General features: G+C 45.3%; 1 protein-coding gene across 2 annotated transcripts in view; it reads right to left on the reverse strand.

Moving 5' to 3' along the window:
* LOC147115408 (ski-like protein) overlaps positions 1 to 22855 on the reverse strand; it is a 75476-nt gene that overhangs the window by 35922 nt on the left and 16699 nt on the right. The window lies entirely within an intron of this gene.

Here is a 22855-nt window from a genome sequence, read left to right on the forward strand (position 1 = left end):
GCAACTCGGGATGGTCATTGCCAGTTTCGCCCACATCCCAAAATAAATATCAATAAAAATGTGCTCGATCTTTTAGGACGTATAGGAGTAGAAAGCAAGGGGGAATCCCATGAGGGCTGACCAGAGAGAGTGGAGGAGGATAGAACGGTAATCATAATGAATAGCACAGAGATGCAAATGAGGACAATGTGCTGTGCTTCCAGTCACAAAGTACTTTAGCAGTGAATTTGACTAGAATGGACTTGCAATTGTGGACGGGGTGGAAAGCAGACTGAAAGAATTCACAAAGGGAGTTTTGTGAAGTATTATCACAGGCCTGTGTGGAGACCTTGGAGAGAAAAGGTTAGAAATTGGACGGTAGTTGGAAAGGCAGAGAGGGCGAGAATGGGAATTTTGCGTCAGGGGGCGATGACAGTATTTCAAAGGGGAGCAAAGAGTTAGAGTCAGGGTCAGGGCAGTGTGTCGACCCCGGGTCAGGGTCAGGGCAGTGTGTCGACCCCGGGTCAGGGTCAGGACAGTGTGTCGACCCCGGGTCAGGGCAGTGTGTCGACCCCGGGTCAGGGTCAGGGCAGTGTGTCGACCCCGGGTCAGGGTCAGGGTCAGGGCAGTGTGTCGACCCCGGGTCAGGGTCAGGGCAGTGTGTCGACCCCGGGTCAGGGTCAGGACAGTGTGTCGACCCCGGGTCAGGGTCAGGACAGTGTGTCGACCCCGGGTCAGGGTCAGGACAGTGTGTCGACCCCGGGTCAGGGTCAGGACAGTGTGTCGACCCCGGGTCAGGGTCAGGGTCAGGACAGTGTGTCGACCCCGGGTCAGGGTCAGGACAGTGTGTCGACCCCGGGTCAGGGTCAGGGCAGTGTGTCGACCCCGGGTCAGGGTCAGGGCAGTGTGTCGACCCCGGGTCAGGGTCAGGGCAGTGTGTCGACCCCGGGTCAGGGTCAGGGCAGTGTGTCGACCCCGGGTCAGGGTCAGGGCAGTGTGTCGACCCCGGGTCAGGGTCAGGGCAGTGTGTCGACCCCGGGTCAGGGTCAGGACAGTGTGTCGACCCCGGGTCAGGGTCAGGACAGTGTGTCGACCCCGGGTCAGGGTCAGGACAGTGTGTCGACCCCGGGTCAGGGTCAGGACAGTGTGTCGACCCCGGGTCAGGGCAGTGTGTCGACCCCGGGTCAGGGTCAGGGCAGTGTGTCGACCCCGGGTCAGGGTCAGGGTCAGGGCAGTGTGTCGACCCCGGGTCAGGGTCAGGGCAGTGTGTCGACCCCGGGTCAGGGTCAGGACAGTGTGTCGACCCCGGGTCAGGGCAGTGTGTCGACCCCGGGTCAGGGTCAGGACAGTGTGTCGACCCCGGGTCAGGGTCAGGACAGTGTGTCGACCCCGGGTCAGGGTCAGGACAGTGTGTCGACCCCGGGTCAGGGTCAGGACAGTGTGTCGACCCCGGGTCAGGGTCAGGACAGTGTGTCGACCCCGGGTCAGGGTCAGGACAGTGTGTTGACCCCGGGTCAGGGTCAGGGCAGTGTGTCGACCCCGGGTCAGGGACAGTGTGTTGACCCCGGGTCAGGGTCAGGACAGTGTGTCGACCCCGGGTCAGGGTCAGGACAGTGTGTCGACCCCGGGTCAGGGTCAGGGCAGTGTGTCGACCCCGGGTCAGGGACAGTGTGTTGACCCCGGGTCAGGGACAGTGTGTCGACACTCGTATATAAATTTTGAAATACTTAAAAATATTTGGGAAAAAATCAAGAAGTCTGCGGATTTTAGATGCCAATTAATACCTTCAGTTAAAGATGCTGCAATTACCAGTGCTGCCAGTGTCACAGGGCATTCATTGCAAGACCAGAGATTCGGTCATTGCACCAAGTACGTGGAACTATTTCGCAGCGACTGCGCCAAAACATTTCTCTGAAAGCATTTACATGGAAGCAGATCCCGTCGGGTTCCACCACTGCTCCTTCACCTCCCCCAGTTTCAGAATCTCGGTGAAAACTCCGAGTTGATACAAAGGTGAGAACAGAAACATATAAACAAACTGAATAAGGATTCTTATTTTTAACAATCACTAGAGTAGTAGACATCCAAAATTAATCATTTACAAGGTCATTGGCTGTTATCCATAAGCACTCTGCATTTATAGTCATTACATCATCTTACAGGGCTGGGAGCAATGCTGGAAATTAAAAATTCAACAACTACCACCCGGCAGTTACATAATGACTTAAATGAAGATAAAAATGACCGAAGCGCTTTGCAGAAAAGCAGACATGGAGCAAAAGTATAAGAATTAGCAGGGATGACCAAAGGCGTGGTTGAATCGGCAGAATTTGAGATGGCATTTAAAGGCAGGTTGAAAAGCTTTCTCTCAGTAAATACACTTTTCTGTGGAACAATACTGCTCTGCACCACGAGTTATTTCCATCCCCACACTGCAGTGTTGTATTAAAATATACATTATATAACTGACCGACACAAACAGCAAGCTGCATATTCAAGCATGAGCAGCAATCGCCTATATTAATAATGGGAAGGTCGCGGAAAGAAAATGAAGAGATAAAAAGATCTGCAGCAAACGCATGAAAGATGTACACCAGAAGCTAACCTTCCTTAAAACTGCCCCCTCAGTTAGCAGGTGATCCCACACGGACAGGCAGGGAAACTCTCCAGCTGCTGGTTTCTGAAAACCACTCATTGTTGGAGAAAAAAACTACCTGACACTAATTTCTAATCTAAATCATTATAAAAAATACAGTAAATGTTTAAAATCCTATCGGCATTCTATGTTCTGAATCAACTAGTTTGTTTCACTGTACAAGGGAACACTATAAAGGTTGAAGCTTCCTCAGATTTTGCAGATGACAATTGAAATCTCAAAAGCAAATCTGTTTTTCTGTCTTGCATCCATTTATTTTTCCTGCTTTAGTTTAGTGTGCCTTTTCAAATTTTGCATTCTTCATTTCCCATTTTTATAGAATTTTTCATTTTCAATTCATTGTGCTTATTCTTTCATTTTCTCCCAACCCCCTCGCTCACATTTTCTACTTTGCTTTTTCATTCTTGCAGACACAGAATTAATACTAAGCCACAAAGTAGCGAGCACTGAAGACAGAAAATCAGATGCAGAGAGAGCGAGAGCTTCTTGTGAGAATGCAGGATCAGATATAAACCGCTAAACGGAGAGGCTGAAAATGACAACCAGCAGCTGGCCTTTGTTTTCTGATCAGGATCTGGCCCTTGGGGATAAATTCAAACTTTATGATGCAGATAGTTGCATAAATTATGTTTTTACGATTGCAGCTTCTCCATTTTAGTGCAGAAGCAGGTCATTGTGCATTCTGAGAACACCCCTCCTAATATAGATTAGTGGATTGTTAAGGAAAATGCAAAACTGACCGATATATAATCCCTAATTCGTGTTAGAGATCAGGACCTGAAACCAATCACTTAGCGCAATTAAGAATAAAGTATTGTTTCATCCGTAAATACTATGCTATTGTCTCAGGGTGAGGCAGACTGTTGGGAACCTCATAGCCTGAGCTGAGCTTCTGATCCCACAGCCTCTCTTACTTTCACCTCCATAATATCGCCCATCTTTGCAACTACTTCAGCCTATCTGCTGCTGAAACTCTCAACCGTACCTGGCCAGCCTCCCACCCTCCACCTTGCATAAATTTCACAAATCCAAAACCTACATTAGCGCCCGGCCCTCCAACACTTCGAAGTTAAAATTTGGATCTTCATGCCTAAATCTCTTCCTCCCTATCTTTGTAACCTCCTCCAGTCCTACATTTCTACAGCACTCTGAACTCTTCTGCATTCCACCCCACCCCCTCCCTTTGCCCCACCATTAGCTAGGGTAACTGTATTTCCTAAACCAAATCTGGTGACACACAGGGTGGGAGCATGGCAAAGTAGCGAGGACTGAAAATGTAGGTTGCGCAGCGTAGCCAGACAACATTTATTAGCAGCCTATATTTTAACCCCTCCCCCCAGTGGCTGGGGTCACACCTGGCCCCTCCCCCCAGTGACTGGGGTCACACCTGGCCCCTCCCCCCAGTGACTGGGGTCACACCTGGCCCCTCCCCCCAGTGACTGGGGTCACACCTGGCCCCTCCCCCCAGTGACTGGGGTCACACCTGGCCCCTCCCCCCAGTGACTGGGGTCACACCTGGCCCCTCCCCCCAGTGACTGGGGTCACACCTGGCCCCTCCCCCCAGTGACTGTGACCGGGCCCTCCCTCACCTGCTCCAGCTACCGTGCTCCCAGGCACTTCCAGTGCCGACAATCCAACAACAACCGGCACATGTGCAGAAAGACCGCCCAGTCGCGCATGTGTAGTGAGTCACTGTGGCCATTGCTCAAGTTGTTTCATTTAGCCTCAGAGCCGCAAACGGACAGTTCAGGGGGTACACTCACGGCCCAGGGGTACTTTGGGGATGGGTTTGTGATCCGGGAACTCTTCCGGGGACACAGCACCTCATCCGGGGACTGTCCCTGGAAAATGGGGACGTGCGGTCATCCATTATCATGCCATGCCTTCAGCCGTCTAGGCCCCATGCTTTGGAATTCCCTCTATAAACCCCTCTGCTTCTCCACCTCCACCTCATCCTTTAAGACCCTCCTTAATACCTACCTCGTTGACCAAGCTTTAGGTTACCCCTCCTAATATCTCCCTCTCTGGCTCGCTGTCCATTTTTGTCTGATTATTCCTGTATAAAGCACCTCGAGATGTTTTTCTACATTAACAGTGCTATATAAATGCAAATTGTTGTTGTTAATAATTATACCCAACAACTGCTTCACACTATGGTTTAATTAGCTCTCTTGGTCCTTTAGTAAAATAGAACCCTTTACATGCTGGAGTTTATATATACACAAGGAAGTGATCGAGAAACAGCAGAGTTATTAATGTAGTATTCAGAGTAACAAATAACACTCATACATTCAGAGCGACCGACAGTTTCAAAGTCAAAATAATTAGAGAAGTGAAAGTTAAAGGCAGAAATCAGCCTTCCGTACTACATGGAATTAAACCTAAATGATGCAACAAAAATTTATAGCAAAACTAGTTTCTGCAGGCAAAGTATTTTTATTATCTTTCAATACTATATTCTGTGGCAAGGTAAAAATAGAAGATTTGCAATAGGTAGAGTGCTCCTCAGTCTTTTTTATAATTGAACCTCAACCTCCACAGACATGCAGGAATCCCCTCAATCTCACCCGACAGTGGGGGGAGTTAACACTGTCCCTTTGTGAAATCTCACAGGAAGTGAGGTTAACACCGCCCCCAGCTCTGCTGATTCACAGGCACCGATATTTACAGAGAGGCGGGGAGGGAGGTGCAGCGGCCAGGAAACCTCGAACTGCGGGTTTCCCGGAGGCCCAGCCGAATTCAACGGCAGAACCTCACTGACATTTTGTGACTCCATTTCCTGGCTGGGAGCCAGCCAGCCAGATGGAGGCTTGGCTATCGGGCAGGAAGGCCCCCGGCACCAGGCCACAGCCGGGAAACGGAGGGGAGGGAGGGATCATGATGGTGGTGGGGTGGGTGGTGGGGGGCCGGGGCGCTGGAGAGGAGAACATAGGCCGTGAGTAGATCAGGGGGCTGGGGGGACCAGTGAGATAATCAGTGGCCGTGAGTAGATGGGGGGGGTTGGAACCAGAAAGGAGATCGCGGGCCATGAGGAGATGGGGGCGTCGGTTCATGGAGGGAAGGGGGTCCAATTGTGGTCTTTGTATTTGACAGAGCAGCAGTTGCCAGGTTAAAAATGTTCAGCTTCACTGTTAAAGTGTAATAATGAAGTCCATTACAAGAAACCCTAATCATCTGCTTTGAAAATACCTCCAATCTTGGTTTTTGACATCTGTCCCGCATTTAGCTCACAATTGTTAAAGATATTCCAGAAAGTAAAGCATGCCGGTTAAACTGGAGCCTAGCCCGAGTTAATTCCTTTCAAGCTTAACTAGTAAACATTACGTATGCGAGAGACTGGGAGGTTCCCCACATAAATAGTGGATGAATATCTGCCACCTACAGCGTGCTACAATATTAGAAGTCAGCAACCCAAGAATTTCCCCACCTACTTTCAGTAAACTGATCACCGGTACACAGTGGTCAGTTTTCAAAACTCTGGCTGATTGCAGGGAAATGAATCATTTTGTGCATCCTCGACATTTGGCTTTGTAAAGTCTGTCAAGTCAGTTTTCTTTAAAACTCCTACTACTTTGAAGCTGACTGAAACTTCAAATTGTTTTCCTACTTGCAAAACCAGTTTACAAATGATTTTCACCATTAATGATTTCATAAGCATTCCATAACTATACTGTATAGAGTTACAATTTGCTGTCTAGTGGTAGCTATGTAGTCAGTGACACACAAAACAACATTTAAAATAAAAATCTGTGTGGTTTCAAATTGGCCAAACATTTAAATTTTGCTAAACAATTATTAAATGTTGTAACTTTGAGACCTGTAAATGTTTAACAGTCTGAAATGCTCTAGTAAGATTTCAAATATCCTGTTTTGTGACATTCTGCTAGGCATTTTATGTTCAGGCTCTGCCTTTCCTATTGTCGCAATCTCCTGCAGGGGTAAGGAGCATAAAACTGGCACAAGCTTAGCCTCTGCTTATGGTCAAAAATCTTTAAGCGACGTCATATAGAAGGGAATTCCTGAAACAAACCACGATGCCATACAACTGGAACCAGTGAGACTTTGTGGATACCGGTATCATAGAAAGTCTCCAACATTGTACGACACGAAGACCAAAAATGAGTGTGTACAAGATCAAAGTACACTGAACCACCATCTGTTTAATTTGGATTCTTTTGTTGGCAATGGAAGGAGGCAAAATTCACATTTCGGCAATTTCGCCTTTCCTTAAATATGAGACACTTTCCCTTCAAGAAAGAGACGCACCAGCTGTCTTCAGAATAATTTAGCACATGACAATGTACAACTGAATCCTCCACAATGAGAGAGATTTGGTACACTTGGAGATACTAGTAAACAACACTTTAAAAGGAATTTATAAATAACAGGTTAAATATCTGTAGGATTTTTGACAGTATGCGCTGAGATGACTCAGTGGGTAGGTAGGTAAATGCGTTGGCAATTGACTGGATTGATCAGACTGTGTGGGTGCCTGAGTGGGAGAGCAACTCGCACTGGTATACTTTGCATATTGGAGATGAATACTGAATGTGATTTTGCTGGCATTTGTCCTGGGCACATGGGTAAATTTCCAAAAGGACTTTTGCACCTTTCCAGTATTGTGAAAAACTTTAGGCCCTTGGATTATTTCAAAAATTGCATCAGTTTAAAAAATATTATTTCAAAATATCAGTGGTCTTATTAACATATGAAGTACTGTCCAAGTGGAGACATCATCAAGCTGTTGTTATCCACACCTAATCGTTGCACACATACTGACTGTGTCAACACCAGATTCACTCAGTATTGAGTGCTGCAGCACTCAACTTACTCTAAGATGTAAGCACATGGAAGCAAACTGTGCCCCTCGATGTCGCCTTCCAGCGTTAGAATCTGCTTTATTTTCTGCAGTTAAGGATCCAAAACAAAGTAGAGGCACAACCTCAAGCTAGCAGAATTTTCTATCCCAATAGGACCAACAGGGTTCAAAAAACTCATGTTCTAACAGATGCCAAGAAGGCAATGCTGCCCTAATTGGCAACAAGGAAGCAAATTAAAGCAAACTAGAATGATTCTCCCTCTCTGGCCTTCACAGTGTGTCCATCGAGATTAAAGTGAGGGAACTGGCACATGAATCCCACCACTCTGCAATGACTCACAACATTGCTTCAACGCACTGTGCCCAGCTTTCACCTCCCTCCTTAACCCTTCAAAGTGGTAATATTTCAACATCACATTCAAAAATATAACTGGGGCTGCTGCTTTTTATTTAAAATAAAAGTACGGAATATTTTGTAGTTTTCTGCACTTCGCTAACTGCCTCATAAGACAAATCAAAGAAATTTACAGAAAGTAATTTCTGCTGTTCTTTACAGCAGAAGATTCATAAATGCTGAAAGATAAGACTACAGGGTTAGCCTTTCAGACAGAATATTTCACTTTTCAAGATGTCTTTTCATTGCACCAACCAACGGCAAAACACATTTGCCTGCAACAAATATTACCAAAATGCACAGTACTATAGGACGTTTCTCACACAATAACTTAGAGTAAATATTAAACTAAACATTTGTAATCATGTTACATTGTTGACTTGGTTTTAGAAACATTATTGGAAGCCTAGAATGGCTGCTGGTGATGCCATTTACCATGAGCAAAATGCTGCCGCCAAAGTTACAAATGAATTGCTTGTGCTAGGATTCAATTTCTCCCATGATCAGCTTTCTGCTATGCATTAGTAACAAAAGGTTACAGTAGGTCACAATCAACGATGCTCCTACAGCGAGAGAGGGTGGTGTAACCCCCAGTGTAATAAAGGCCAGCTGTTGTATAGTTTACAGCAGGGAGGATCTCACCCGTGGAGACTGTGCGGGGAAACTACTGCCAAAGCAAGTTTTACAGCATCATTTACAACCTCATTTTATAAGTAGGTATACGCTTAACCAGAAAGTATTCCACAGGTATTAAGAAATCCAGAAGATGACAACTATACAATTATAGATCTTCTGGATCAAGGTTAGTCAAAACACATTTTTAATTTCTAAATGCTTTAAAAAAAAATCATCAATTTTATTTTAAAGAGATACAACATTGTTGCTCTGTCCCAGTAACCCCTTGTGATCAGCCAATAGACTCAGACTCCAGGAGCGCATTGACAATGTTCTGTGCATTTCAAACTCCAAGATACTGTAAAATGAATCATCACATCAACAACAAGGTTGTTTGTTTCTCACTGAGATATCCTCCCTCAGACTCTGCACTGAGCAACTCCTCATTCTTGGTGATTTCAATCTCCATCTCAACTCACCTTGCACTCTCTCCTGCATGCTCACTGCCTTCCTGTCCTCCCTTATTTTAGCTACAAGGAAAGATTGGAGAGGCTGGGGTTGTTCTCTTTGGAACAGAGGAGGCTGAGGGGAGATTTAATTGAAGTGTATAAAATTGTGAGGGGCCTAGATAGAGTGGCTAGGAAGCACCTATTTCCCTTAGCAGAAGGGTCAATAACCGGGGGGGGCAGAGATTTAAAGTAATTGGTAGAAGGATTAGAGGGGAGTTGGGGAAAATTTATTTCACCCAGAGGGTGGTGAGGGTCTGGAACTCATTGCCTGAAATCGTGGTAGAGGCAGAAACCCTCATCGCATTTAAAAATACTTGGATATGCGCTTTAAGTGCCATAACTGACAGGGATATGGACCAAGAGCTGGAAAGTGTGATTAGGCTGGAGAGCTCTTTTTCAGCCGGCACGATGGGTCTAATGGCCTCCTTCTGTGCTGTAAATTTCTGATTCGATGATTAACCTCTTCCTCTATTTAAACTGAGCAGTTCCAATCTCCAGGAAAGAAATGAGTTTTTGTTCGACTATTAAACTACCCATGCTAGCTGACATTGTAAATGTCGAGTTACGCCTCAGCCGTGGTACATTTTTTTATATATAAAAAGGCGCTATCTAAATGCAAGTTGATGTTGTTTGCTCCCAACTGGTCAGAAGTGCTTTATTATTTATACTAGATTAAGAAAACTTCCTGAACACCACACTGATTCCAACACTGTAAAAATTGAATAATAAGTGCTATTGAGTAAATATTTTTGATTAACTTCTCTTTCAGTTCAGGCCTTGAATTCGTGCATCTTGGCAGTCACAACATTTAACTCTTAACTGGGAATTACTAGCTGGATCAAGGAATAGATTCAAAATCTTTCAGAAAAGTACATATCAATGTATTTACAAGCAGTACTAATACAGAATCCTAACAGCACAATCTTCCAAATTTCATTTATTTAGTGATGTGAGGCAAGTCTAAAGGAATCCAACAATGTGAGCTGGTCTGTGCTGTGGCGATATAATGTAAATATCACAGCATTTAAAACAAATAATTTTCCATATGAAGTTCCTTTGCACAAGTTAAGATTATACAGATTTAAAGTTTTAAAAAGCTAATAGAAATTATAAACATTAAAGTGGTATCTCTTTCTGAAAAACAAGTCTTTTTTAATTGTGCAGTTCCATGCTGCTCGAAATTCGGTTCAATGTGGCACCATTTCACACACGGTTTGCGTTTTGTCATCACACTATTAGATTCAAATTCATTTTCATTACGAAGGAAAAAAAGTAAATCAATGAGGCCATTCTTATATAGATTAGATTGGTAAAGGCCTTGGCGTATGTGAGTTATCCACCTGGGCTCCCTCCCCGCTCCCAGAGACGGGATGCAGTGTTTGGTGGGTAGGACAGTGGAACTTCCTGGTTACTGTAAATGTATGTCCAGCATTCTGCAAAGTAACCCAGAGAAACACTACATGGGTGCAGCTCTGCTGTGAGACACTTCTTTTAGGGGGCAATTTATCTAATTATCGTGAAGTACTAAGAGAAAGACAGCGACTAAAATTTCAGTGGTGGTTTCAGAACGGAAAATATACCAGCTGTCTTCCATAAAAAGATCTGCATGCGAACTCATGTTAAATGTACACGTCTAAGCCACACATCAATATCCGAGTTACTACAGCCCCGATATTTACAGGGAAGGTGCGGGAGCGGCCGAAAACTACACTAGGTCCCGACAAGGCCAGGGACACGGAAGTCCTGCAGGAACTCTAACATTTTTTAGCTCCATTTCCCAACCAGCAGCTGGCTAAATGGACAGCCAAGCCGGCGGGTGGGAAGGAACACCAGCGGCAGGAGGCCACAGCTAGGGACCCTTGGAGACGGTCCCTGACAATCGAGGGCTGGGAGACAGCCCGCGATCGGGAAAGGGGAGAGAGGCCGTGGGCAGAAAGGCCAGTAATCAGGAGGGCAGGGTGGGGGGGGGAGCACTCCTGTTCCTCCTCGCCCTTACCTTGTAAAGCCGGCAGCTCCCGCCTCTCTTTCACTGCCGGGTTTCCCGATCTCTGGGGAACCGTGCAGCAGCAGTCAATATTAAATCCAGCTCTCAATTGCACTGCGGGAGCCCAATTTAAGTGTGTTAATTAATAGTCCCACCTCTCCATGGTGGGAAATTCGGACACCACAATATCTGCCGCCGCAAAAAAGGCAGCGAGCACATGCGAGGCGTGTTGAAGTCCTGTTCTCCGTATGTAACTCTAACCCTAACTCTCTCCCGCCTGTTGTGGGGGGTGGGGGGGGGGGGGTTTAATATCGAGGCCTAAGTCTGTAAGGGATTCATTTAAAAAGTTGTGCGCAATCAAATGAGTTCCGCCACTCTTAATTCCTCTTTAAAAAGCTCTTGGTAATTGAACAAAATCTCCTTTTTTCCCTGGAGATAGCAACTGCTGTAAAAGTGATCATTACAAGCACTTTGGGGGGGGGGGGGGGGGGGGGGGGGGGGGAGGGGTGAAATTGGGTGCCTTTGCGCCTCCCGCATATTCAGCGGGAGTTTTGTGGCGGCACTATGGCATTGTGCCCTGATTTCCTTCGCCCGGAGATCGTGAGGTCATCGCCAGGCACATCGCGGTGGTCCTGGTCGGTACTTTTTAAATTGCAGAGCCTGCAGCGATGGCCCTTCTCTTTAAGGGAGGGATGGAGCCTTTAAACACAGCAGCGCTGTACGGCCCAGTGTGCAGCACTGCTGAAGTCTCCGCCCCGCTCTCCGACGTTAACGCCCCAAGAAGGAAGTGGAGCCCTTGTTTCAGCGCTCCACTTCCCTCTTGGGGCGCTAAAACTCAATTTCACGGTCACCGGCGCTAACTAGCATCAGGCGCTAAAATTAGCACCCCAAAATGGTCGATACCGAATTTTTCCACCCTGGTCTTTGACTTTGAACCAAGGTGATAAACTCTGAAATTGCAAACACTGGTCTAATCCACAGGAGCGTTCCAGATAGGCCCTTTTACCCACATGCAGGTTCAACTAACTTCCATTTCTAACCTGCCCCGCTTTCGCCAGCAAAGACAGCCACATCAGCAGGAAGCTGCTCCATCCTGGTACAGGTACACATACTGTTTACTTACCTGGTGTCGGCTTACTTACCTACCGTCTGATTGGTCAACACCATTAACAAAAAAGGAAATATATAGTAAAGTGTAGGTGATAGAAAAATAGGTGCAATATACATTGAGTGGATGGTCATTGAACATTAGCAATAACTTGACCCGTGTAATGCTAAATTTAATAATGTACAGCTCATTTGTTGCCTGTGCTTCAAAATAAATTTTTAATCTTTTCATCAAACTGTTAAAATGAACAAACAACAAAATCTAGCAATTAACATTGATCTTAATCTTTTATCTACGAGAAGAAAAAATAAACTATGATTTTACTTTATCAGCTACATTGCTTGGCGTAATTCTACGGCCGTTTCTTTCAACAATTGGTCAGGTCGACAGCAGCTTCATAAAAATGATCTGAAGATGGTTGTGCCTTTAAGCCAAGGAAACCATATGCAGTAGATTGGGAAAAGGAGCGAGAGGGTTTGAGTACAGGAACAAGGATGTCTTGCTGCAGCTGTACAGGGCCTTGGTGAGACCACACCTTGAGTATTGTGTGCAGTTTTGGTCACCTTATCTGAGGAAGGATGTTCTTGCCATGGAGGGAGTGCAGCGAAGATTCACCAGACTGATACCTGGGATGGCAGGAATGACGTACGAGGAGAGATTGGGTCGATTGGGCTTATACTCGCTGGAGTTTAGAAGAATGAGAGGGGATCTCATTGAAACTTATAAAATTCTAACAGGACTAGACAGACTAGATGCAGGAAGGATGTTCCCGATGGCAGGGGAGTCCAGAACTAGGGGTCACAGTCCAAGGATAAGGGGTAAGCCATTTAAGACAGAGATGAGGAGGAATTTCTTCACCCAGAGTGTGGTGAACCTGTGGAATTCTCTACCACAGAAGGCAGTTGAGACCAATTCTTTAAATACATTCAAGAAGGAGTTAGATATATTTCTTAAGGCTAAAGGGATCAAGGGATATGGGGAGAAAGCAGGGACAGGGTACTGAATTTGGATGGTCAGCCATGATCTCATTAAATGGCGGAACAGGCTCGAGGGGCCGAATGGCCTACTCCTGCTCCTATCTTCTGTGTTTCTATGTTTCTATTACAACCCATTAAAACGCAAGACAAATGCTTCTCTTTTGTATGTATGAATGCAAGTGGAAGGCAGATATCTATCCAGAACGACAGCTTTCATGTTATAGAAACGACACATCTGTACAAAGCAGATTTCAGGGTCTGTCACTATTAAAATCCTTCATTGATTGTGAAAACTGATTAGCGGTCCAGCTACAGATCCACACAGGCAGAGGCTAAACATGCAAAATAAACAAAATATTGTGTGTTCTCCTTTCACTTTCCTCTCCTATCCAGAGGCCAACAACATGTTATTCATGAGCATGGCAGTCTTCTGGTACCTTACATTGTGGGAGTTAACCTATCCAATATCAGAAAGCTATTCAACCACAGGGGATATCACAGCAAGGTCCAATGTCCTCTCCTATCCTTATTCAATGTCCACTCACGTGCATTTATCATCAGGAGTCGGTGAATAGCAATCGCCCTGACTGATTTCCTCCCTATTGCAGGGCAAAATTCTGTGCTCTTTAGCCCCAACTGGAAACACCCGACTCGGCTACAAGCAGTGATCAACCTAGCATCTTCCTGGCATGTATGTACTCAACAACACACTATGCAATGCCTGATGCATACCTCCTGCAGCTGTCGGTGTTTTCAATCGCCGCTGCTGCAGGGGGCGGAAGTCAAACTCGGGTCCGGGGCACTACCGGGACGATGTGCATGGCAATGACATCACGATCTCCAGGCGCAACACTGTAGCACCACTGCAAAACTCCCGCCGAATATGAGTAGTGTGTGCAGTTTTGGTTGCCTTATCTGAGGAAGGATGTTCTTGCCATGGAGGGAGTGCAGCGAAGATTCACCAGACTGATACCTGGGATGGCAGGAATGACGTATGAAGAGAGATTGGGTCGATAAGGCTTATATTTGCTAGAGTTTATAAGAATGAGGGGATCGCATTGAAACTTATAAAATTCTAACAGGACTAGACAGAATAAATGCAGGAAGGATGTTCCCGATGGCGGGGGGGTCCAGAACCAGGGGGTCTCAGTCTAAGGATAAGGGGTAAGCCATTTAGGACTGAGATGAGGAGGAATTTCTTCACCCAGAGAGTGGTGAACCTGTGGAATTCTCTACCACACAAGGCAGTTGAGGCCAATTCATTAAATATATTCAAGAAGGAGTTAGATATATTTCTTAAGGCTAAAGGGATCAAGGGGAGAAGGCAGGGACAGGGTACTGAATTTGGATGATCAGCCATGATCTCATTAAATGGCGGAGCAGGCTCGAGGAGCCGAATGGCCTACTCCTGCGCCTATCTTCTATGTTTCTATGAGTCGATGTCAGCGCCGCGCCCGGTCGCAAAGCCATTTTTGACCCGTTAGCATCTTCTCAAGGGCAACTAGGGATGGGTAATAAAAGCTGACCTTGCCAGCACACCCACATCCAGTGAACGAATAAAGAAAAAGTTACTCACTGAGCCATGGGGGGTGGGGGGTGCCCTTCCAGGGTCAAAGCTTTCGGAGAAGCCTGACACGAGACTGAAGGATATAAAAAGGAGCACTAAGGGTAGCATTAGGAAATCTATGGGCGCACCTGGCAGTGTCCTCGGAATCCTCACGATTCACACCAATGAGTATCTGAGGTCCTCACCAATTTAAGAAGTGATTTTACACATAAACCGCCAGGCAGAAACCAGGCAGTAGCGGATCGCCCACCCGTTTTATGCCCCGCCCAATTTTCGTTCCAACTGAAGTTAATGGAAACAGAAATCAGGCGGGGTATAAAACGAGGGGCCGATCTTCGACCGCTCGTTCCCCGCCCGGCAGTAAAAGTGACAATTCATCCCAAGTATCATTAATGCTGACGTTCTTCAGGTTTTACTAGCTCAGGTGGTTAGTTTCTCAAACATTCATCAGAATCATGGATCATGTCAGGTTAATCACAGAATGGCAAAGGTGAAATAATGTCGTGGTTCATTGTGCATCTGTGGTGTTGGCAGGCTGTACAATGGAGCCAACTGCAATCTTTAGCTTTGTACGTATGGAAGGGCTGTCCACAAAGAAAATTGAGATGATATTTTCTGAAGCATCACAGAATTAACCTTTGAATGAGGGCAGTTCCCAGCAGTAGATATTTCTCCTAAATGGTTATGAGTAATAGGACAGATTTTCTGCTCCGTTATTACCCCTTATTCTTCTACCTTTATGCAGGCACCAAAGTCTGGTTTGTGATTACCCAAATACATTTAAAATTATTACTGAGCAAAATTATATCTTCCTATGAATCGGATATCCAATTTTACTTTTGTTGCTTAATACGCTACATTATCAGCCAATGAGGAACTGTTTAAATTTTGAGAAAACTGATTTTCTTGCTACTGCAGTCGGAGTCATAAACAAGCTGAAGTTAATGCATCCTTGCTGCGTTCTCAGTAAACATGATCCCGTTAAGGTAACTGCAAAGAGAAATGGAGCAAAGTGAGGGGCCTTTAAAATAGTCCTTGTAGCCTCTTTCAAGCAATCGAGACCTGCAGATTATGATTTAACAAGTCATGAAACTAAGAGGGTCATGGGGGGGGGGGGGGGTGTAAAGTGGGCTCAGTGCATTGCAGTCCTCCTCAGGTGCTCACTAATATACAGAAGTGATCCTAAATTTATTTTACATTCGGTAAAATTCTGCTGACAATCATGATTGCAAGTGTTCCTCTGGGGTAGTGACACTGTCAAGTCCAATGCGCTTCAATATCCTCAGGTCTCACAACAAGTGCATTATACTGAATTGGAGTCCAACCTGTAGTAATAACCTATCCTTGGTAAGGTTAGAAAGCCACCAGAGTGTGCAGTGCAGATAGAAGGTCTTAATGAACCAGTTCACTGGGAGAGCTGGACTCGGTACTGTGGTACCTGGTCAATAGCAAGGTGCCATGCATGGATGGAATTCATGTAGAATTCCTAAAGTTGCTGTAAGCGGGTATGGAGTGGGACGGAAATGGTAGTGGTCTTTGAAATCAATACCAGGAACTGCTGATTCACCTTGGAGCTACACCACTGAAGTGGAAGAATAAAATTCTCTGATGCACAGCACACAAAACATAATTGTGGTTTCTACCCAAAACAAAGGGGATCCTTGGAGTTGGACCTCTGAGGTAGAGGAATACAATGCTGTGTGAGGAACACATAACTACAGAACTCAAATGTTTCTACCAACAAGAGGGATCCTGGTTTCTACCAACAAGAGGGATCCTAGTTTCTACCAACAAGAGGGATCCTAGTGAGACCTAAAATTAACAAGGAATCTCGCTGATATCAGTGGCTCCCAAGGTGGTTCTTCATATCAAGACACGTATTAGATACATGGGACAGCCGCTGTATAATCGAAAAGCAACAGGCTAGATTTATTTTACCATGAGGACCACATGAGGAGACTTAGGAATTTACACACGATCAGTGAATAAGAAAGATTTGCATTTCTATAGTGCCTTTCATGACCTCAGGACATCCCAAATCATTTTACAGGACTTTTGAAGTGTAGTCACTATTGTAATGCAGGAAGCGCAGCAGCTAAGTTGCGCGCACAGCAAGGTCCCACCATTTTTGTAAGGCTTTCAACCCAGAAGCTCATGCAACCTGAGGAAAATGGAAGTGCATGGACGAAGCTTGGATTTCATCCTGGCTAGGTACACCAGCTCCAAAAGCCACAAAGGTATTGAGGCGACGTACTGGACCTCTCTCTCCAGGGAGGAGTGCGGCCAGGTTATTCAGCATCTCCCACCTCAGTATCATAAGGGATGGGATTGGTGTGTCTATTGCAAGTATTTCAGAAGGAATGGGACTATGGTGGCGAGTGTCCCTAATGGCTCTGCAAAGCTCAAGAGTGGATCTCAAAGTTATTGATTGGAAGATACAAGGAGTGTCTCTCCGATTTGTTCATTCACATAAGTACCCGGGGATTCTGGTGTAAAAAAGGGGAAGCACAGTTTATGGAAAGACAGCTCCATCTCACACCAAGTAGCTATTCAGCATAACAACAGAAAATGCTGGAAAAACTCAGGTCAGGCAACATCCGTGGAGAGAAATTTGAGTTGACGTTTCGGGTCGAACCCTTCAGCACCCTGGAGAGTGAGTAAACCTCGCAATGAGAACGTCTTCTTTGCCAAAGTCTTTGCAAATAGATTTGGATTGAGCAATTGGTTCGTGGAAGTCACTTGAGTACCTATCGTTAGCAGTCAGACTATCCAGATATTTTAACTTGTGCCCAATACAAAAGTCAGATCCTATAAGCAAGCTTGTGCCTCATATGAACTGAAGTAAGAGGCTGGATGAAAATTAATTCGAGATAATAGATCCATTTATTGTCTTTGGCTTTACATGTACGATTTCCAATATATGCCCACATCACATCAGACACTTTCCTAACTAACTAGACGACCAAACAGATAGCAATTTACATCAGAAAGCAGCCACAGCAAGCTGTTAAAGTCAGTCCAAATAACGCATCAGCTTTGAACCGGCTCATGAAAGGATTAAATAGACAGGCCTGTCAGGTGAATTCCTTTGTCTCCTTTTTAAAAAAAAAGTAAGCCAGATAAACACCTCTTAAAATGGAGAATAGTCACTCATTCCTGCTGGTTACAATCTTTTTCTGAAATATGTTGGCATCAATACCGATGGAGCTGCTTCTGGCCTGTTGTAGTCAAGTCAAAGCTGTACCTATTTTCTACCTGGTACATCAAGAATCTGCTTTTTATACCCGTAAACCCTTATGATATACAGCCTCGCCTTTGGTAAGTCAGTCTACAAGACAGAGGCACAGTACTTGAATAATTAGCAGCAAGCTCCATAACAAATACACACAAATATACTGATAGCTACCTGTGATTTCTGACAAGTGCTAGGACAGTATTGATTAGATATGAGTAGATTGTCAATTAATAGCTCAAATACACATTAATAGTTTCAAATGTACTAAGTGCTTTGCTTTTCCGGATACAATTGTCTTCAACTCGGTTTTTATACATCGCAGCATAACGAGGAGTGGATACTGAGCCAAGGAAGGAAATGAGGAGGGGGAACCAAAAGCTTCATCAAAGAGGTGGGTTTTAAGAAAGGTGGAAGGGTTTACAGGGGGAATTCCAGAGTGTGGGGCCTGTACAGCTAAAATCATGGCTACCACAGGAGGGTGAAATGAGGATGATGCACAAGAGGCCAAATTCTGAGGAATGGAGAGTTTGGTGGGGGAGAAGCCATTCTCCAAGCAAGCATTTGCAAAGACGATTTTATGGGCGGTATCTTTCTTAAAATAACCTATTTTCAAACTAAAAACTCAGCACAGAGAACCATAAACCATGGACAAATATACTCCATTCATGACACATCCATGATTTGACTTGGACATGTGGTACGTCATAGAGCCATGGAGGTACATAGCCGACAAGGTGGCCCATCTTGTCTGTACCGACTCCAAAGTTAATCCCATCGTCCTGCACTTTCCCTTTAACCCTTCTATTCCTCTGCTTGAAATATTTATCCACCATTCCCTTCAAAGATGCACTGGTGTTGTCATCAGCTACTCTCGGTGACAAAGCATTCCATGCTCTAACAACTCCCTGCGGAAAGAAATTTCTCCGAACGCCTCATTCTCTTAACATTTAAATGGATGACCCCCCCCCCTCGCCATTGACTCCCCAACCAGAGAAAATAATATTTCTCTAATTACTCCATCAGAACTGTTAATTGTAAAAAAAAACGATTATATCTTCTCTTAGATTTCTCTGTTCCAATGGAAATAGTCCACAATCTCAAAACTTCTCACTTCATTTTCAAAGAACACACTCAAATTTTGCTTCTAATCGGAAAAATTAACGCTTTCACAGAAAACTGCCCTTTACCCGACAACACTGACGGGAAAGCACGGTGGTGACAACGGTAGTGGAAAAAATGATCAGCCGCCCTAGAGTAAATGCACAGCGATCCATAAATACAGTTTACTCAGAGGAAATTCAGAACCATGATCATTAACACCAACTCAGAGCAGTGATGGCTTTCCTCGGATCACTTTGAAAATGTCAGTGTTTATGTAAAAGCATTTCTGTGATGAGCACACATCTGAACCAGTGCGGGAAAAAATATTGAAACTGATGGATTCATACTGGTTAACAAACGCAAACTACAGTTAAACCCACTGCTTGTACAGAGCAGCAACACCAATGACAATTCCTCTTAAGCAAGCATAAGTGAAGAGAAACACTCAAAATATTATCTATTTTTAAACTATCCTCCCCAGTACTCTGACCCAGGCTTCTTGCGCACTCCCCCCGCCCCGTCCCACAACTGGTGGCCGTCCCTTCAGCCGCCTAGGTCCCATTCTCTGGAATTCCTTCCTAAACCCCCTCCACTTCTCTAACTCCCTCTTCTCTTTTAAGAGACTCCTTAAAAATCACCTCTTTAACCAAGCTTTTGGCCATCGCTCCTGATTGCAGTTCCATTTCAAAAGTACGAAATGTGCGATCACTTTATAAAATGTGTCCAAAGCAGCTGCATACAATTCCTACTGACTTAACAACTAGACCTAAAAGGAAGAATTTAAACACTAGATTTTACAAACCATTTGTTTTCAACTTTAAAGAATATGAAGCAAGCCTTCAGCACCCCCAATGGCTCAGCTGGCACTGTGCAGTCCTTGGCAAATACAGACAAATTGGTTCTGGTTTTGATCCCTGCTCTCTACAGATTTGGCGTATCTCAGCAGAGTTGCTACAACCAGCCCCAGTGTCCCAGTAACCATGGCTGGAAAGTACACATAAGCAGATATCTTATAAAAACATTAGGTTATCAGCAGAGTCAAATTGTCTGCTACCAACTTACTGTTTAAATACAAGCTTGAAGAATGGCCACTTTGGCAAGGCACCATATGTCAAAGACTGCCTGTGGAATCTGAATGAGTCAGCGCCTTGAAAAAGAGAAGGGAGGGAATTTGAAAAATGTGTAAAATGAAAACCCTGGCGTCTGGAAGTCTAACATCCCAAACTGTTTTATCAAAATTCACACTTGGAAGATTGTCAAGATGACAGTCAAACAGGTGGTGAAGATGAACAAAAAGGTGAAACCAGCATTCAGTGTCATTCATGAATGGTGTAAAACATTTTATACATCTAACGAAGGCTTATTGTACTATGATTTTTTTTAAACTGTTTAAAAGGAAACTAAGTTTGGTGGGATTATTTTTTATTTACTGTATTTTCTATTTTAGAGAAAACATTGCATACCAACAAGATTTTTGCTGTGGGTTTTTTAAAGAAGCATCAATTTGCTAAGCTGTTCCATATCACATCACCAAACTGGAGCAACCTGCAGCAGAGGAAATCATAGGAAGGAAGAACATAGGAACAGGAGGAGGAGGCCATTCAGACCCTCGAGCCTGTTCCGCCATTCAATTAGGCATGACTGCTCCATATTTTAACTCTCTCTACCTGCCTTGGTTCCATATACCTTAAACCCCTTAACTAACAAAAATCTATCAATCGTTTTGATATTTTCAACTGCAGCTTGGGAAGCCATAATACAGGCTGGCGATGCAGTGCTCAGCATGATTTCCTGGAATCTAACCGCTCTCAGATTGCTATAAAGTCATGGCCATTGCTGCTTATAATGGAGCTGTTTGGGACACACACAATGAAGGAGCACGCTCAATGATTGCCTGCTAAGCTAAGCTGCTCTTTGATGTTTTATGCTTTCACCAGCTGAGGAAATTAAGTTTTTTTTTCCCCCCCAAAGAGAATTAAACGAATATATAATTCTCCCCTACAAAATGGGTCAGTGATGGGCTAGTGCACCACCTGCTGCAATGCTCCATCTCACCCTCAGTAAGCTCCCCACTGGAGTGCAGCTAATTTACAGAACAAACGGGAAACTATTCAACCTCCGTCGCCTCCAGTCCAGGTCCAAGGTCGTCCCATCCTCTGTCATCAAATTACAGTATGCAGACGATGCTTGCGTCTGTGCTCACTCGGAGGTTGTACTCCAAACCATCGTCAACACCATCACCGAAGAGTACGAGAGCATGGGCCTTATGCTAAATGTCCGTAAGACAAAGTTCCTCTACCAACCAGCCCCCACCACACAGTACTGCCCCCCGATTATCAAATTCCATGACAAGGCCTTGGACAACGTAGAGCACTTTCCATACCTCGGGAACCTACTGTCAACAAGGGCAGACGTCGACAACGAAGTCCAACACTGCCTTCAGTGTGCCAGTGCAACCTTCGGTCGCCTAAGGAAGAGAGTGTTTGAAGACCAGGACCTCAAACCCGGCACTAAGCTCATGGTCTACAGGGCAGCAGTGATACCTGCCCTGTTGTATGCCTCAGAGACATGGACCATGTACAGCAGGCACCTCAAATCACTGGAGAGGTACCACCAATGCTGCCTCCACAAGATCCTGCAAATCCATTGGCAGGATAGGCGCACCAACGTCAGGGTTCTTGCTCAAGCCAGCATCGAAGCTTTGACCATGCTCAATCAGCTCCAATGGACGGGTCACATTGTCTGCATGCCCGATACGAGACTCCCAAAACAAGCGCTCTATTCGGAGCTCCGGCACGGCAATAGAGCCCCAGTTGGGCAGTGGAAACGCTTCAAGGACACCCTCAAAGCCTCCTTGAAAAAGTGTAACATTCCCACCGACACCGAGGAATCCCTGGCCCAAGACCGCACAAAGTGGAGGAGAAGCATCCTGGAAGGCGCCAAACACCTCGAGTCTCTTCGCCAGGAGCAAGCGGATGCCAAGCGCAGGCAACGCAAGCACCCCACCCACCCGCCCCTTCAAACACCGTCTGCCCCACCTGTGACAGACTGTAGGTCCCGCATTGGACTCAGTCACCCGAGAACATAGAAACATAGAAGATAGGAGCAGTAGGCCATTCGGCCCCTCGAGCATGCTCCGCCATTCAATGCGATCATGGCTGATCATCCAAATTCAGTACCCTGTCCCTGCTTTCTCCCCATACCCCTTGATCCCTTTAGCCTTGAGAAATATATCCAACTCCTTCTTGAATATATTTAATGAATTCGCCTCTACTGCCTTCTGTGGTAGAAAATGCCACAGGTTCACCACTCTCTGGGTGAAGAAATTCCTCCTCATCTCTGTCCTAAATGGCCTACCCCTTATCCTTAGGCTGTGACCCCTGGTTTTGGACTCCCCGACCATCGGGAGCATCCTTCCTGCATCTAGTCCTGTTAGAATTTTATAAGTTTCGATGAGATCCCCTCTCATTCTTCTAAACTCCAGCTAGTACAAGCCCAATCGATCCAATCTCTCCTCATACGTCATTCCTGCCATCCCAGGTATCAGCCTGGTGAATCTTCGCTGAACTCCTTCCATGGCAAGAACATCCTTCCTCAGATAAGGCGACCAAAACTGCACACAATACTCAAGGTGTGGTCTCACCAAGGCCTTGTACAACTGCAGCAAGACATCCTTGTTCCTGTACTCAAACCCTCTCGCTATGAAGGCCAACATACCATTTGCCTTCTTAACCACCTGCTGCACCTGCATGCTTATCTTCAGCGACTGGTGCACAAGGACACCCAGGTCTCGTTGCACTTCCCCTTCTCCCAATCCACAGCCACAGATAATAATCTGCCTTCCTGTTTTTGCTACCAAAGTGGATAACCTCACATTTATCCACGTTATATTGCATCTACCATGCTTCTGC

The sequence above is a fragment of the Somniosus microcephalus genome, chromosome 6 (assembly GCF_052327205.1).
Source record: "Somniosus microcephalus isolate GS21.2 chromosome 6, FLI_Smic_1.0, whole genome shotgun sequence".
In the NCBI taxonomy this organism is placed as follows: Eukaryota; Metazoa; Chordata; class Chondrichthyes; order Squaliformes; family Somniosidae; genus Somniosus; species Somniosus microcephalus.